Here is a 14,197-nt window from a genome sequence, read left to right on the forward strand (position 1 = left end):
AGGCCCAGGGAAGTTTTCCTGATGTAAGGAAAGAATGGAAAAGCCTGAGCAGCTTTCCTCAACAACAAACCCACATACTCAGTCCAGGCTGCCTGCAATGATGTCCCCTTTCTACAAGGGACACTGTGAGCAAGAATGATCTCTGGCAGCAGAATTCCCACAGTCTTTCCACGGAATTCTCTGTCCCTGTCCTTTGCCTGGCTCTCTGTTGCAGATGGAAGCTGCTGCTGCCATTCTCAGCTTGAAGCCCTCTTTTGATGCAAGCAGATGCTCCCAGGTGTGTTCAGCAGCTGTTGCTCAGTGTTGATGCAAAGCTTTTGTGTTCCTCATGGAAGCAAGGAGCCATTGTGACACTGCAGGGCCTCATGGGATCAAGGAGACAATTGTGACAGTACAGAACCTCCTAGAAACAAGGCTCCATGGTGACACCGTGGGGAATCATGGAATCAAGGAGCCCCTTGTGACACAGAGAGGCCGCCTGGAAGCAATGGTCCATTGTTACACTGCGGATTCAAGAAGACCATGGGGACAGCACGGAACCTCATGGAACCCTCCGTCCATTGGGACACAGCGGGGCCTCATGGACACAAGGGGACCATTGTGGCAAAGCAGGGCCTCATGGAAGCATGGAGAGCATTGTGCCACTAAGGAAACTGATGGTACCAAGGCGATCACTGGGACACAATGGAAGCACATGGAATCAAGGCTCCATGATGACTTTGGAGGGCCTCATGGAGCACAGGATCCATTGTGACACAGCAAGACCTCGTGGAACCAAGGAGCCTTTGTGATACTCCAGATGCGCATGGAAGCCAGGGTGCACTGAGACGCAGCGGGGCCTTGTTGGAACCAAAGACACCTCTGCAAAAAGCAAGGTAGCTCACCGAACCAAGGAGTCCATTGTTCCATTGTAGAAAATTTTACATTACATTCTAGAAAACCTATGGAACCAAGGGGCTATTGTGACACAGGGGGGCCACATGGAAGCAATTGTCCATTACGACAATGTGGATCACAGGTGAGCATGGTGACACTGCGGAACCTCATGGAAGCAAGGAGCCATTGTGACACAGTGGGGCCTCATGGAATCAAGGAGAGCATGGTGACACAGGTGATGCACAGGAAGCCAAGGAGCCATTGTGACACAGTGGGGCCTCATGGAATCAAGGAGACCATGGTGACACAGGTGATGCACATGAAGCCAAGGAGCCATTGTGACACAGTGGGGCCTCATGGAATCAAGGAGACTATTGTGACACAGGTGATGCACATGAAGCCAAGGAGCCATTGTGACACAGCGGGGCTTCTTCCCTTGAGCTCTGCAGCTGGCTGTCCCAGCCCACGGCACCATGTGCCATCTGCTCTCCTCAGGGCTCTGCCTGCACACAGGCCCAGGGAAGTTTTCCTGATGTAAGGAAAGAATGGAAAAGCCTGAGCAGCTTTCCTCAACAACAAACCCACATACTCAGTCCAGGCTGCCTGCAATGATGTCCCCTTTCTACAAGGGACACTGTGAGCAAGAATGATCTCTGGGAGCAGAATTCCCGCAGTCTTTCCACGGAATTCTCTGTCCCTGTCCTTTGCCTGGCTCTCTGTTGCAGATGGAAGCTGCTGCTGCCATTCTCAGCTTGAAGCCCTCTTTTGATGCAAGCAGATGCTCCCAGGTGTGTTCAGCAGCTGTTGCTCAGTGTTGATGCAAAGCTTTTGTGTTCCTCATGGAAGCAAGGAGCCATTGTTACACTGCAGGGCCTCATGGGATCAAGGAGACAATTGAGACAGTACAGAACCTCCTAGAAACAAGGCTCCATGGTGACACCGTGGGGAATCATGGAATCAAGGAGCCCGTTGTGACACAGAGAGGCCGCCTGGAAGCAATGGTCCATTGTTACACTGCGGATTCAAGAAGACCATGGGGACAGCACGGAACCTCATGGAACCCTCCGTCCATTGGGACACAGCGGGGCCTCATGGACACAAGGGGACCATTGTGGCAAAGCTGGGCCTCATGGAAGCATGGAGAGCATTGTGACATTGTGAGCAATCATGGAAGCATGGAGAGCATTGTGCCACTAAGGAAACTGATGGTACCAAGGCAATCACTGGGACACAATGGAAGCACATGGAATCAAGGCTCCATGATGACTTTGGAGGGCCTCATGGAGCACAGGATCCATTGTGACACAGCAAGACCTCGTGGAACCAAGGAGCCTTTGTGATACTCCAGATGCGCATGGAAGCCAGGGTGCACTGAGACGCAGCGGGGCCTTGTTGGAACCAAAGACACCTCTGCAAAAAGCAAGGTAGCTCACAGAACCAAGGAGTCCATTGTTCCATTGTAGAAAATTTTACATTACATTCTAGAAAACCTATGGAACCAAGGGGCTATTGTGACACAGTGGGGCCACATGGAAGCAATTGTCCATTATGACAATGTGGATCAAAGGTGAGCATGGTGACACTGCAGAACCTCATGGAAGCAAGGAGCCATTGTGACACAGTGGGGCCTCATGGAATCAAGGAGACCATGGTGACACAGGTGGTGCACAGGAAGCCAAGGAGCCATTGTGACACAGTGGGGCCTCATGGAATCAAGGAGAGCATGGTGACACAGGTGATGCACAGGAAGCCAAGGAGCCATTGTGACACAGTGGGGCCTCATGGAATCAAGGAGACCATGGTGACACAGGTGATGCACATGAAGCCAAGGAGCCATTGTGACACAGTGGGGCCTCATGGAATCAAGGAGACTATTGTGACACAGGTGATGCACATGAAGCCAAGGAGCCATTGTGACACAGCGGGGCTTCTTCCCTTGAGCTCTGCAGCTGGCTGTCCCAGCCCACGGCACCATGTGCCATCTGCTCTCCTCAGGGCTCTGCCTGCACACAGGCCCAGGGAAGTTTTCCTGATGTAAGGAAAGAATGGAAAAGCCTGAGCAGCTTTCCTCAACAACAAACCCACATACTCAGTCCAGGCTGCCTGCAATGATGTCCCCTTTCTACAAGGGACACTGTGAGCAAGAATGATCTCTGGGAGCAGAATTCCCGCAGTCTTTCCACGGAATTCTCTGTCCCTGTCCTTTGCCTGGCTCTCTGTTGCAGATGGAAGCTGCTGCTGCCATTCTCAGCTTGAAGCCCTCTTTTGATGCAAGCAGATGCTCCCAGGTGTGTTCAGCAGCTGTTGCTCAGTGTTGATGCAAAGCTTTTGTGTTCCTCATGGAAGCAAGGAGCCATTGTTACACTGCAGGGCCTCATGGGATCAAGGAGACAATTGAGACAGTACAGAACCTCCTAGAAACAAGGCTCCATGGTGACACCGTGGGGAATCATGGAATCAAGGAGCCCGTTGTGACACAGAGAGGCCGCCTGGAAGCAATGGTCCATTGTTACACTGCGGATTCAAGAAGACCATGGGGACAGCACGGAACCTCATGGAACCCTCCGTCCATTGGGACACAGCGGGGCCTCATGGACACAAGGGGACCATTGTGGCAAAGCTGGGCCTCATGGAAGCATGGAGAGCATTGTGACATTGTGAGCAATCATGGAAGCATGGAGAGCATTGTGCCACTAAGGAAACTGATGGTACCAAGGCAATCACTGGGACACAATGGAAGCACATGGAATCAAGGCTCCATGATGACTTTGGAGGGCCTCATGGAGCACAGGATCCATTGTGACACAGCAAGACCTCGTGGAACCAAGGAGCCTTTGTGATACTCCAGATGCGCATGGAAGCCAGGGTGCACTGAGACGCAGCGGGGCCTTGTTGGAACCAAAGACACCTCTGCAAAAAGCAAGGTAGCTCACCGAACCAAGGAGTCCATTGTTCCATTGTAGAAAATTTTACATTACATTCTAGAAAACCTATGGAACCAAGGGGCTATTGTGACACAGGGGGGCCACATGGAAGCAATTGTCCATTATGACAATGTGGATCAAAGGTGAGCATGGTGACACTGCGGAACCTCATGGAAGCAAGGAGCCATTGTGACACAGTGGGGCCTCATGGAATCAAGGAGACCATGGTGACACAGGTGGTGCACAGGAAGCCAAGGAGCCATTGTGACACAGTGGGGCCTCATGGAATCAAGGAGAGCATGGTGACACAGGTGATGCACAGGAAGCCAAGGAGCCATTGTGACACAGTGGGGCCTCATGGAATCAAGGAGACCATGGTGACACAGGTGATGCACATGAAGCCAAGGAGACCATGGTGACACAGTGGGGCCTCATGGAAGCAAGGAGACCATTGTGACACAGGTGATCCACATGAAGCCAAGGAGCCATTGTGACACAGCGGGGCTTCTTCCCTTGAGCTCTGCAGCTGGCTGTCCCAGCCCACGGCACCATGTGCCATCTGCTCTCCTCAGGGCTCTGCCTGCACACAGGCCCAGGGAAGTTTTCCTGATGTAAGGAAAGAATGGAAAAGCCTGAGCTGGTTTCCTCAACAACAAACCCACATACTCAGTCCAGGCTGCCTGCAATGATGTCCCCTTTCTACACGGGACACTGTGAGCAGGAATGATCTCTGGCAGCAGAATTCCCGCAGTCTTTCCACGGAATTCTCTGTCCCTGTCCTTTGCCTGGCTCTCTGTTGCAGATGGAAGCTGCTGCTGCCATTCTCAGCTTGAAGCCCTCTTTTGATGCAAGCAGATGCTCCCAGGTGTGTTCAGCAGCTGTTGCTCAGTGTTGATGCAAAGCTTTTGTGTTCCTCATGGAAGCAAGGAGCCATTGTGACACTGCAGGGGCTCATGGGATCAAGGAGACAATTGTGACAGTACAGAACCTCCTAGAAACAAGGCTCCATGGTGACACCGTGGGGAATCATGGAATCAAGGAGCCCGTTGTGACACAGAGAGGCCGCCTGGAAGCAATGGTCCATTGTTACACTGCGGATTCAAGAAGACCATGAGGACAGCACGGAACCTCATGGAACCCTCCGTCCATTGGGACACAGCGGGGCCTCATGGACACAAGGGGACCATTGTGGCAAAGCAGGGCCTCATGGAAGCATGGAGAGCATTGTGCCACTAAGGAAACTGATGGTACCAAGGCGATCACTGGGACACAATGGAAGCACATGGAATCAAGGCTCCATGATGACTTTGGAGGGCCTCATGGAGCACAGGATCCATTGTGACACAGCAAGACCTCGTGGAACCAAGGAGCCTTTGTGATACTCCAGATGCGCATGGAAGCCAGGGTGCACTGAGACGCAGCGGGGCCTTGTTGGAACCAAAGACACCTCTGCAAAAAGCAAGGTAGCTCACAGAACCAAGGAGTCCATTGTTCCATTGTAGAAAATTTTACATTACATTCTAGAAAACCTATGGAACCAAGGGGCTATTGTGACACAGTGGGGCCACATGGAAGCAATTGTCCATTATGACAATGTGGATCACAGGTGAGCATGGTGACACTGCGGAACCTCATGGAAGCAAGGAGCCATTGTGACACAGTGGGGCCTCATGGAATCAAGGAGAGCATGGTGACACAGGTGATGCACAGGAAGCCAAGGAGCCATTGTGACACAGTGGGGCCTCATGGAATCAAGGAGACCATGGTGACACAGGTGATGCACATGAAGCCAAGGAGCCATTGTGACACAGTGGGGCCTCATGGAATCAAGGAGACTATTGTGACACAGGTGATGCACATGAAGCCAAGGAGCCATTGTGACACAGCGGGGCTTCTTCCCTTGAGCTCTGCAGCTGGCTGTCCCAGCCCACGGCACCATGTGCCATCTGCTCTCCTCAGGGCTCTGCCTGCACACAGGCCCAGGGAAGTTTTCCTGATGTAAGGAAAGAATGGAAAAGCCTGAGCAGCTTTCCTCAACAACAAACCCACATACTCAGTCCAGGCTGCCTGCAATGATGTCCCCTTTCTACAAGGGACACTGTGAGCAAGAATGATCTCTGGGAGCAGAATTCCCGCAGTCTTTCCACGGAATTCTCTGTCCCTGTCCTTTGCCTGGCTCTCTGTTGCAGATGGAAGCTGCTGCTGCCATTCTCAGCTTGAAGCCCTCTTTTGATGCAAGCAGATGCTCCCAGGTGTGTTCAGCAGCTGTTGCTCAGTGTTGATGCAAAGCTTTTGTGTTCCTCATGGAAGCAAGGAGCCATTGTTACACTGCAGGGCCTCATGGGATCAAGGAGACAATTGAGACAGTACAGAACCTCCTAGAAACAAGGCTCCATGGTGACACCGTGGGGAATCATGGAATCAAGGAGCCCGTTGTGACACAGAGAGGCCGCCTGGAAGCAATGGTCCATTGTTACACTGCGGATTCAAGAAGACCATGGGGACAGCACGGAACCTCATGGAACCCTCCGTCCATTGGGACACAGCGGGGCCTCATGGACACAAGGGGACCATTGTGGCAAAGCTGGGCCTCATGGAAGCATGGAGAGCATTGTGCCACTAAGGAAACTGATGGTACCAAGGCGATCACTGGGACACAATGGAAGCACATGGAATCAAGGCTCCATGATGACTTTGGAGGGCCTCATGGAGCACAGGATCCATTGTGACACAGCAAGACCTCGTGGAACCAAGGAGCCTTTGTGATACTCCAGATGCGCATGGAAGCCAGGGTGCACTGAGACGCAGCGGGGCCTTGTTGGAACCAAAGACACCTCTGCAAAAAGCAAGGTAGCTCACAGAACCAAGGAGTCCATTGTTCCATTGTAGAAAATTTTACATTACATTCTAGAAAACCTATGGAACCAAGGGGCTATTGTGACACAGGGGGGCCACATGGAAGCAATTGTCCATTATGACAATGTGGATCAAAGGTGAGCATGGTGACACTGCGGAACTTCATGGAAGCAAGGAGCCATTGTGACACAGTGGGGCCTCATGGAATCAAGGAGACCATGGTGACACAGGTGATGCACAGGAAGCCAAGGAGCCATTGTGACACAGTGGGGCCTCATGGAATCAAGGAGACCATGGTGACACAGGTGATGCACATGAAGCCAAGGAGCCATTGTGACACAGTGGGGCCTCATGGAATCAAGGAGACCATGGTGACACAGGTGATGCACATGAAGCCAAGGAGCCATTGTGACACAGCGGGGCTTCTTCCCTTGAGCTCTGCAGCTGGCTGTCCCAGCCCACGGCACCATGTGCCATCTGCTCTCCTCAGGGCTCTGCCTGCACACAGGCCCAGGGAAGTTTTCCTGATGTAAGGAAAGAATGGAAAAGCCTGAGCAGCTTTCCTCAACAACAAACCCACATACTCAGTCCAGGCTGCCTGCAATGATGTCCCCTTTCTACAAGGGACACTGTGAGCAGGAATGATCTCTGGGAGCAGAATTCCCGCAGTCTTTCCACGGAATTCTCTGTCCCTGTCCTTTGCCTGGCTCTCTGTTGCAGATGGAAGCTGCTGCTGCCATTCTCAGCTTGAAGCCCTCTTTTGATGCAAGCAGATGCTCCCAGGTGTGTTCAGCAGCTGTTGCTCAGTGTTGATGCAAAGCTTTTGTGTTCCTCATGGAAGCAAGGAGCCATTGTGACACTGCAGGGCCTCATGGGATCAAGGAGACAATTGTGACAGTACAGAACCTCCTAGAAACAAGGCTCCATGGTGACACCGTGGGGAATCATGGAATCAAGGAGCCCGTTGTGACACAGAGAGGCCGCCTGGAAGCAATGGTCCATTGTTACACTGCGGATTCAAGAAGACCATGGGGACAGCACGGAACCTCATGGAACCCTCCGTCCATTGGGACACAGCGGGGCCTCATGGACACAAGGGGACCATTGTGGCAAAGCAGGGCCTCATGGAAGCATGGAGAGCATTGTGCCACTAAGGAAACTGATGGTACCAAGGCGATCACTGGGACACAATGGAAGCACATGGAATCAAGGCTCCATGATGACTTTGGAGGGCCTCATGGAGCACAGGATCCATTGTGACACAGCAAGACCTCGTGGAACCAAGGAGCCTTTGTGATACTCCAGATGCGCATGGAAGCCAGGGTGCACTGAGACGCAGCGGGGCCTTGTTGGAACCAAAGACACCTCTGCAAAAAGCAAGGTAGCTCACAGAACCAAGGAGTCCATTGTTCCATTGTAGAAAATTTTACATTACATTCTAGAAAACCTATGGAACCAAGGGGCTATTGTGACACAGGGGGGCCACATGGAAGCAATTGTCCATTATGACAATGTGGATCAAAGGTGAGCATGGTGACACTGCGGAACCTCATGGAAGCAAGGAGCCATTGTGACACAGTGGGGCCTCATGGAATCAAGGAGACCATGGTGACACAGGTGATGCACAGGAAGCCAAGGAGCCATTGTGACACAGTGGGGCCTCATGGAATCAAGGAGACCATGGTGACACAGGTGATCCACATGAAGCCAAGGAGCCATTGTGACACAGTGGGGCCTCATGGAATCAAGGAGACTATTGTGACACAGGTGATGCACATGAAGCCAAGGAGCCATTGTGACACAGCGGGGCTTCTTCCCTTGAGCTCTGCAGCTGGCTGTCCCAGCCCATGGCACCATGTGCCATCTGCTCTCCTCAGGGCTCTGCCTGCACACAGGCCCAGGGAAGTTTTCCTGATGTAAGGAAAGAATGGAAAAGCCTGAGCAGCTTTCCTCAACAACAAACCCACATACTCAGTCCAGGCTGCCTGCAATGATGTCCCCTTTCTACAAGGGACACTGTGAGCAAGAATGATCTCTGGCAGCAGAATTCCCACAGTCTTTCCACGGAATTCTCTGTCCCTGTCCTTTGCCTGGCTCTCTGTTGCAGATGGAAGCTGCTGCTGCCATTCTCAGCTTGAAGCCCTCTTTTGATGCAAGCAGATGCTCCCAGGTGTGTTCAGCAGCTGTTGCTCAGTGTTGATGCAAAGCTTTTGTGTTCCTCATGGAAGCAAGGAGCCATTGTGACACTGCAGGGCCTCATGGGATCAAGGAGACAATTGTGACAGTACAGAACCTCCTAGAAACAAGGCTCCATGGTGACACCGTGGGGAATCATGGAATCAAGGAGCCCCTTGTGACACAGAGAGGCCGCCTGGAAGCAATGGTCCATTGTTACACTGCGGATTCAAGAAGACCATGGGGACAGCACGGAACCTCATGGAACCCTCCGTCCATTGGGACACAGCGGGGCCTCATGGACACAAGGGGACCATTGTGGCAAAGCAGGGCCTCATGGAAGCATGGAGAGCATTGTGCCACTAAGGAAACTGATGGTACCAAGGCGATCACTGGGACACAATGGAAGCACATGGAATCAAGGCTCCATGATGACTTTGGAGGGCCTCATGGAGCACAGGATCCATTGTGACACAGCAAGACCTCGTGGAACCAAGGAGCCTTTGTGATACTCCAGATGCGCATGGAAGCCAGGGTGCACTGAGACGCAGCGGGGCCTTGTTGGAACCAAAGACACCTCTGCAAAAAGCAAGGTAGCTCACCGAACCAAGGAGTCCATTGTTCCATTGTAGAAAATTTTACATTACATTCTAGAAAACCTATGGAACCAAGGGGCTATTGTGACACAGGGGGGCCACATGGAAGCAATTGTCCATTACGACAATGTGGATCACAGGTGAGCATGGTGACACTGCGGAACCTCATGGAAGCAAGGAGCCATTGTGACACAGTGGGGCCTCATGGAATCAAGGAGAGCATGGTGACACAGGTGATGCACAGGAAGCCAAGGAGCCATTGTGACACAGTGGGGCCTCATGGAATCAAGGAGACCATGGTGACACAGGTGATGCACATGAAGCCAAGGAGCCATTGTGACACAGTGGGGCCTCATGGAATCAAGGAGACTATTGTGACACAGGTGATGCACATGAAGCCAAGGAGCCATTGTGACACAGCGGGGCTTCTTCCCTTGAGCTCTGCAGCTGGCTGTCCCAGCCCACGGCACCATGTGCCATCTGCTCTCCTCAGGGCTCTGCCTGCACACAGGCCCAGGGAAGTTTTCCTGATGTAAGGAAAGAATGGAAAAGCCTGAGCAGCTTTCCTCAACAACAAACCCACATACTCAGTCCAGGCTGCCTGCAATGATGTCCCCTTTCTACAAGGGACACTGTGAGCAAGAATGATCTCTGGGAGCAGAATTCCCGCAGTCTTTCCACGGAATTCTCTGTCCCTGTCCTTTGCCTGGCTCTCTGTTGCAGATGGAAGCTGCTGCTGCCATTCTCAGCTTGAAGCCCTCTTTTGATGCAAGCAGATGCTCCCAGGTGTGTTCAGCAGCTGTTGCTCAGTGTTGATGCAAAGCTTTTGTGTTCCTCATGGAAGCAAGGAGCCATTGTTACACTGCAGGGCCTCATGGGATCAAGGAGACAATTGAGACAGTACAGAACCTCCTAGAAACAAGGCTCCATGGTGACACCGTGGGGAATCATGGAATCAAGGAGCCCGTTGTGACACAGAGAGGCCGCCTGGAAGCAATGGTCCATTGTTACACTGCGGATTCAAGAAGACCATGGGGACAGCACGGAACCTCATGGAACCCTCCGTCCATTGGGACACAGCGGGGCCTCATGGACACAAGGGGACCATTGTGGCAAAGCTGGGCCTCATGGAAGCATGGAGAGCATTGTGACATTGTGAGCAATCATGGAAGCATGGAGAGCATTGTGCCACTAAGGAAACTGATGGTACCAAGGCAATCACTGGGACACAATGGAAGCACATGGAATCAAGGCTCCATGATGACTTTGGAGGGCCTCATGGAGCACAGGATCCATTGTGACACAGCAAGACCTCGTGGAACCAAGGAGCCTTTGTGATACTCCAGATGCGCATGGAAGCCAGGGTGCACTGAGACGCAGCGGGGCCTTGTTGGAACCAAAGACACCTCTGCAAAAAGCAAGGTAGCTCACAGAACCAAGGAGTCCATTGTTCCATTGTAGAAAATTTTACATTACATTCTAGAAAACCTATGGAACCAAGGGGCTATTGTGACACAGTGGGGCCACATGGAAGCAATTGTCCATTATGACAATGTGGATCAAAGGTGAGCATGGTGACACTGCAGAACCTCATGGAAGCAAGGAGCCATTGTGACACAGTGGGGCCTCATGGAATCAAGGAGACCATGGTGACACAGGTGGTGCACAGGAAGCCAAGGAGCCATTGTGACACAGTGGGGCCTCATGGAATCAAGGAGAGCATGGTGACACAGGTGATGCACAGGAAGCCAAGGAGCCATTGTGACACAGTGGGGCCTCATGGAATCAAGGAGACCATGGTGACACAGGTGATGCACATGAAGCCAAGGAGCCATTGTGACACAGTGGGGCCTCATGGAATCAAGGAGACTATTGTGACACAGGTGATGCACATGAAGCCAAGGAGCCATTGTGACACAGCGGGGCTTCTTCCCTTGAGCTCTGCAGCTGGCTGTCCCAGCCCACGGCACCATGTGCCATCTGCTCTCCTCAGGGCTCTGCCTGCACACAGGCCCAGGGAAGTTTTCCTGATGTAAGGAAAGAATGGAAAAGCCTGAGCAGCTTTCCTCAACAACAAACCCACATACTCAGTCCAGGCTGCCTGCAATGATGTCCCCTTTCTACAAGGGACACTGTGAGCAAGAATGATCTCTGGGAGCAGAATTCCCGCAGTCTTTCCACGGAATTCTCTGTCCCTGTCCTTTGCCTGGCTCTCTGTTGCAGATGGAAGCTGCTGCTGCCATTCTCAGCTTGAAGCCCTCTTTTGATGCAAGCAGATGCTCCCAGGTGTGTTCAGCAGCTGTTGCTCAGTGTTGATGCAAAGCTTTTGTGTTCCTCATGGAAGCAAGGAGCCATTGTTACACTGCAGGGGCTCATGGGATCAAGGAGACAATTGAGACAGTACAGAACCTTCTAGAAACAAGGCTCCATGGTGACACCGTGGGGAATCATGGAATCAAGGAGCCCGTTGTGACACAGAGAGGCCGCCTGGAAGCAATGGTCCATTGTTACACTGCGGATTCAAGAAGACCATGGGGACAGCACGGAACCTCATGGAACCCTCCGTCCATTGGGACACAGCGGGGCCTCATGGACACAAGGGGACCATTGTGGCAAAGCTGGGCCTCATGGAAGCATGGAGAGCATTGTGACATTGTGAGCAGTCATGGAAGCATGGAGAGCATTGTGCCACTAAGGAAACTGATGGTACCAAGGCAATCACTGGGACACAATGGAAGCACATGGAATCAAGGCTCCATGATGACTTTGGAGGGCCTCATGGAGCACAGGATCCATTGTGACACAGCAAGACCTCGTGGAACCAAGGAGCCTTTGTGATACTCCAGATGCGCATGGAAGCCAGGGTGCACTGAGACGCAGCGGGGCCTTGTTGGAACCAAAGACACCTCTGCAAAAAGCAAGGTAGCTCACAGAACCAAGGAGTCCATTGTTCCATTGTAGAAAATTTTACATTACATTCTAGAAAACCTATGGAACCAAGGAGCCATTGTGACACAGTGGGGCCTCATGGAATCAAGGAGACCATGGTGACACAGGTGATGCACAGGAAGCCAAGGAGCCATTGTGACACAGTGGGGCCTCATGGAATCAAGGAGACCATGGTGACACAGGTGATGCACATGAAGCCAAGGAGCCATTGTGACCCAGTGGGGCCTCATGGAATCAAGGAGACCATGGTGACACAGGTGATCCACATGAAGCCAAGGAGCCATTGTGACACAGCGGGGCTTCTTCCCTTGAGCTCTGCAGCTGGCTGTCCCAGCCCACGGCACCATGTGCCATCTGCTCTCCTCAGGGCTCTGCCTGCACACAGGCCCAGGGAAGTTTTCCTGATGTAAAGAAAGAATGGAAAAGCCTGAGCAGCTTTCCTCAACAACAAACCCACATACTCAGTCCAGGCTGCCTGCAATGATGTCCCCTTTCTACAAGGGACACTGTGAGCAGGAATGATCTCTGGCAGCAGAATTCCCGCAGTCTTTCCACGGAATTCTCTGTCCCTGTCCTTTGCCTGGCTCTCTGTTGCAGATGGAAGCTGCTGCTGCCATTCTCAGCTTGAAGCCCTCTTTTGATGCAAGCAGATGCTCCCAGGTGTGTTCAGCAGCTGTTGCTCAGTGTTGATGCAAAGCTTTTGTGTTCCTCATGGAAGCAAGGAGCCATTGTGACACTGCAGGGCCTCATGGGATCAAGGAGACAATTGAGACAGTACAGAACCTCCTAGAAACAAGGCTCCATGGTGACACCGTGGGGAATCATGGAATCAAGGAGCCCGTTGTGACACAGAGAGGCCGTCTGCAAGCAATGGTCCATTGTTACACTGCGGATTCAAGAAGACCATGGGGACAGCACGGAACCTCATGGAACCCTCCGTCCATTGGGACACAGCGGGGCCTCATGGACACAAGGGGACCATTGTGGCAAAGCTGGGCCTCATGGAAGCATGGAGAGCATTGTGCCACTAAGGAAACTGATGGTACCAAGGCGATCACTGGGACACAATGGAAGCACATGGAATCAAGGCTCCATGATGACTTTGGAGGGCCTCATGGAGCACAGGATCCATTGTGACACAGCAAGACCTCGTGGAACCAAGGAGCCTTTGTGATACTCCAGATGCGCATGGAAGCCAGGGTGCACTGAGACGCAGCGGGGCCTTGTTGGAACCAAAGACACCTCTGCAAAAAGCAAGGTAGCTCACAGAACCAAGGAGTCCATTGTTCCATTGTAGAAAGTTTTACATTACATTCTAGAAAACCTATGGAACCAAGGGGCTATTGTGACACAGGGGGGCCACATGGAAGCAATTGTCCATTATGACAATGTGGATCACAGGTGAGCATGGTGACACTGCGGAACCTCATGGAAGCAAGGAGCCATTGTGACACAGTGGGGCCTCATGGAATCAAGGAGACCATGGTGACACAGGTGATGCACAGGAAGCCAAGGAGCCATTGTGACACAGTGGGGCCTCATGGAATCAAGGAGACCATGGTGACACAGGTGATGCACATGAAGCCAAGGAGCCATTGTGACACAGTGGGGCCTCATGGAATCAAGGAGACTATTGTGACACAGGTGATGCACATGAAGCCAAGGAGCCATTGTGACACAGCGGGGCTTCTTCCCTTGAGCTCTGCAGCTGGCTGTCCCAGCCCACGGCACCATGTGCCATCTGCTCTCCTCAGGGCTCTGCCTGCACACAGGCCCAGGGAAGTTTTCCTGATGTAAGGAAAGAATGGAAAAGCCTGAGCA

The sequence above is a fragment of the Corvus hawaiiensis genome, chromosome 31, assembly GCF_020740725.1.
Source record: "Corvus hawaiiensis isolate bCorHaw1 chromosome 31, bCorHaw1.pri.cur, whole genome shotgun sequence".
NCBI lineage: Eukaryota > Metazoa > Chordata > Aves > Passeriformes > Corvidae > Corvus > Corvus hawaiiensis.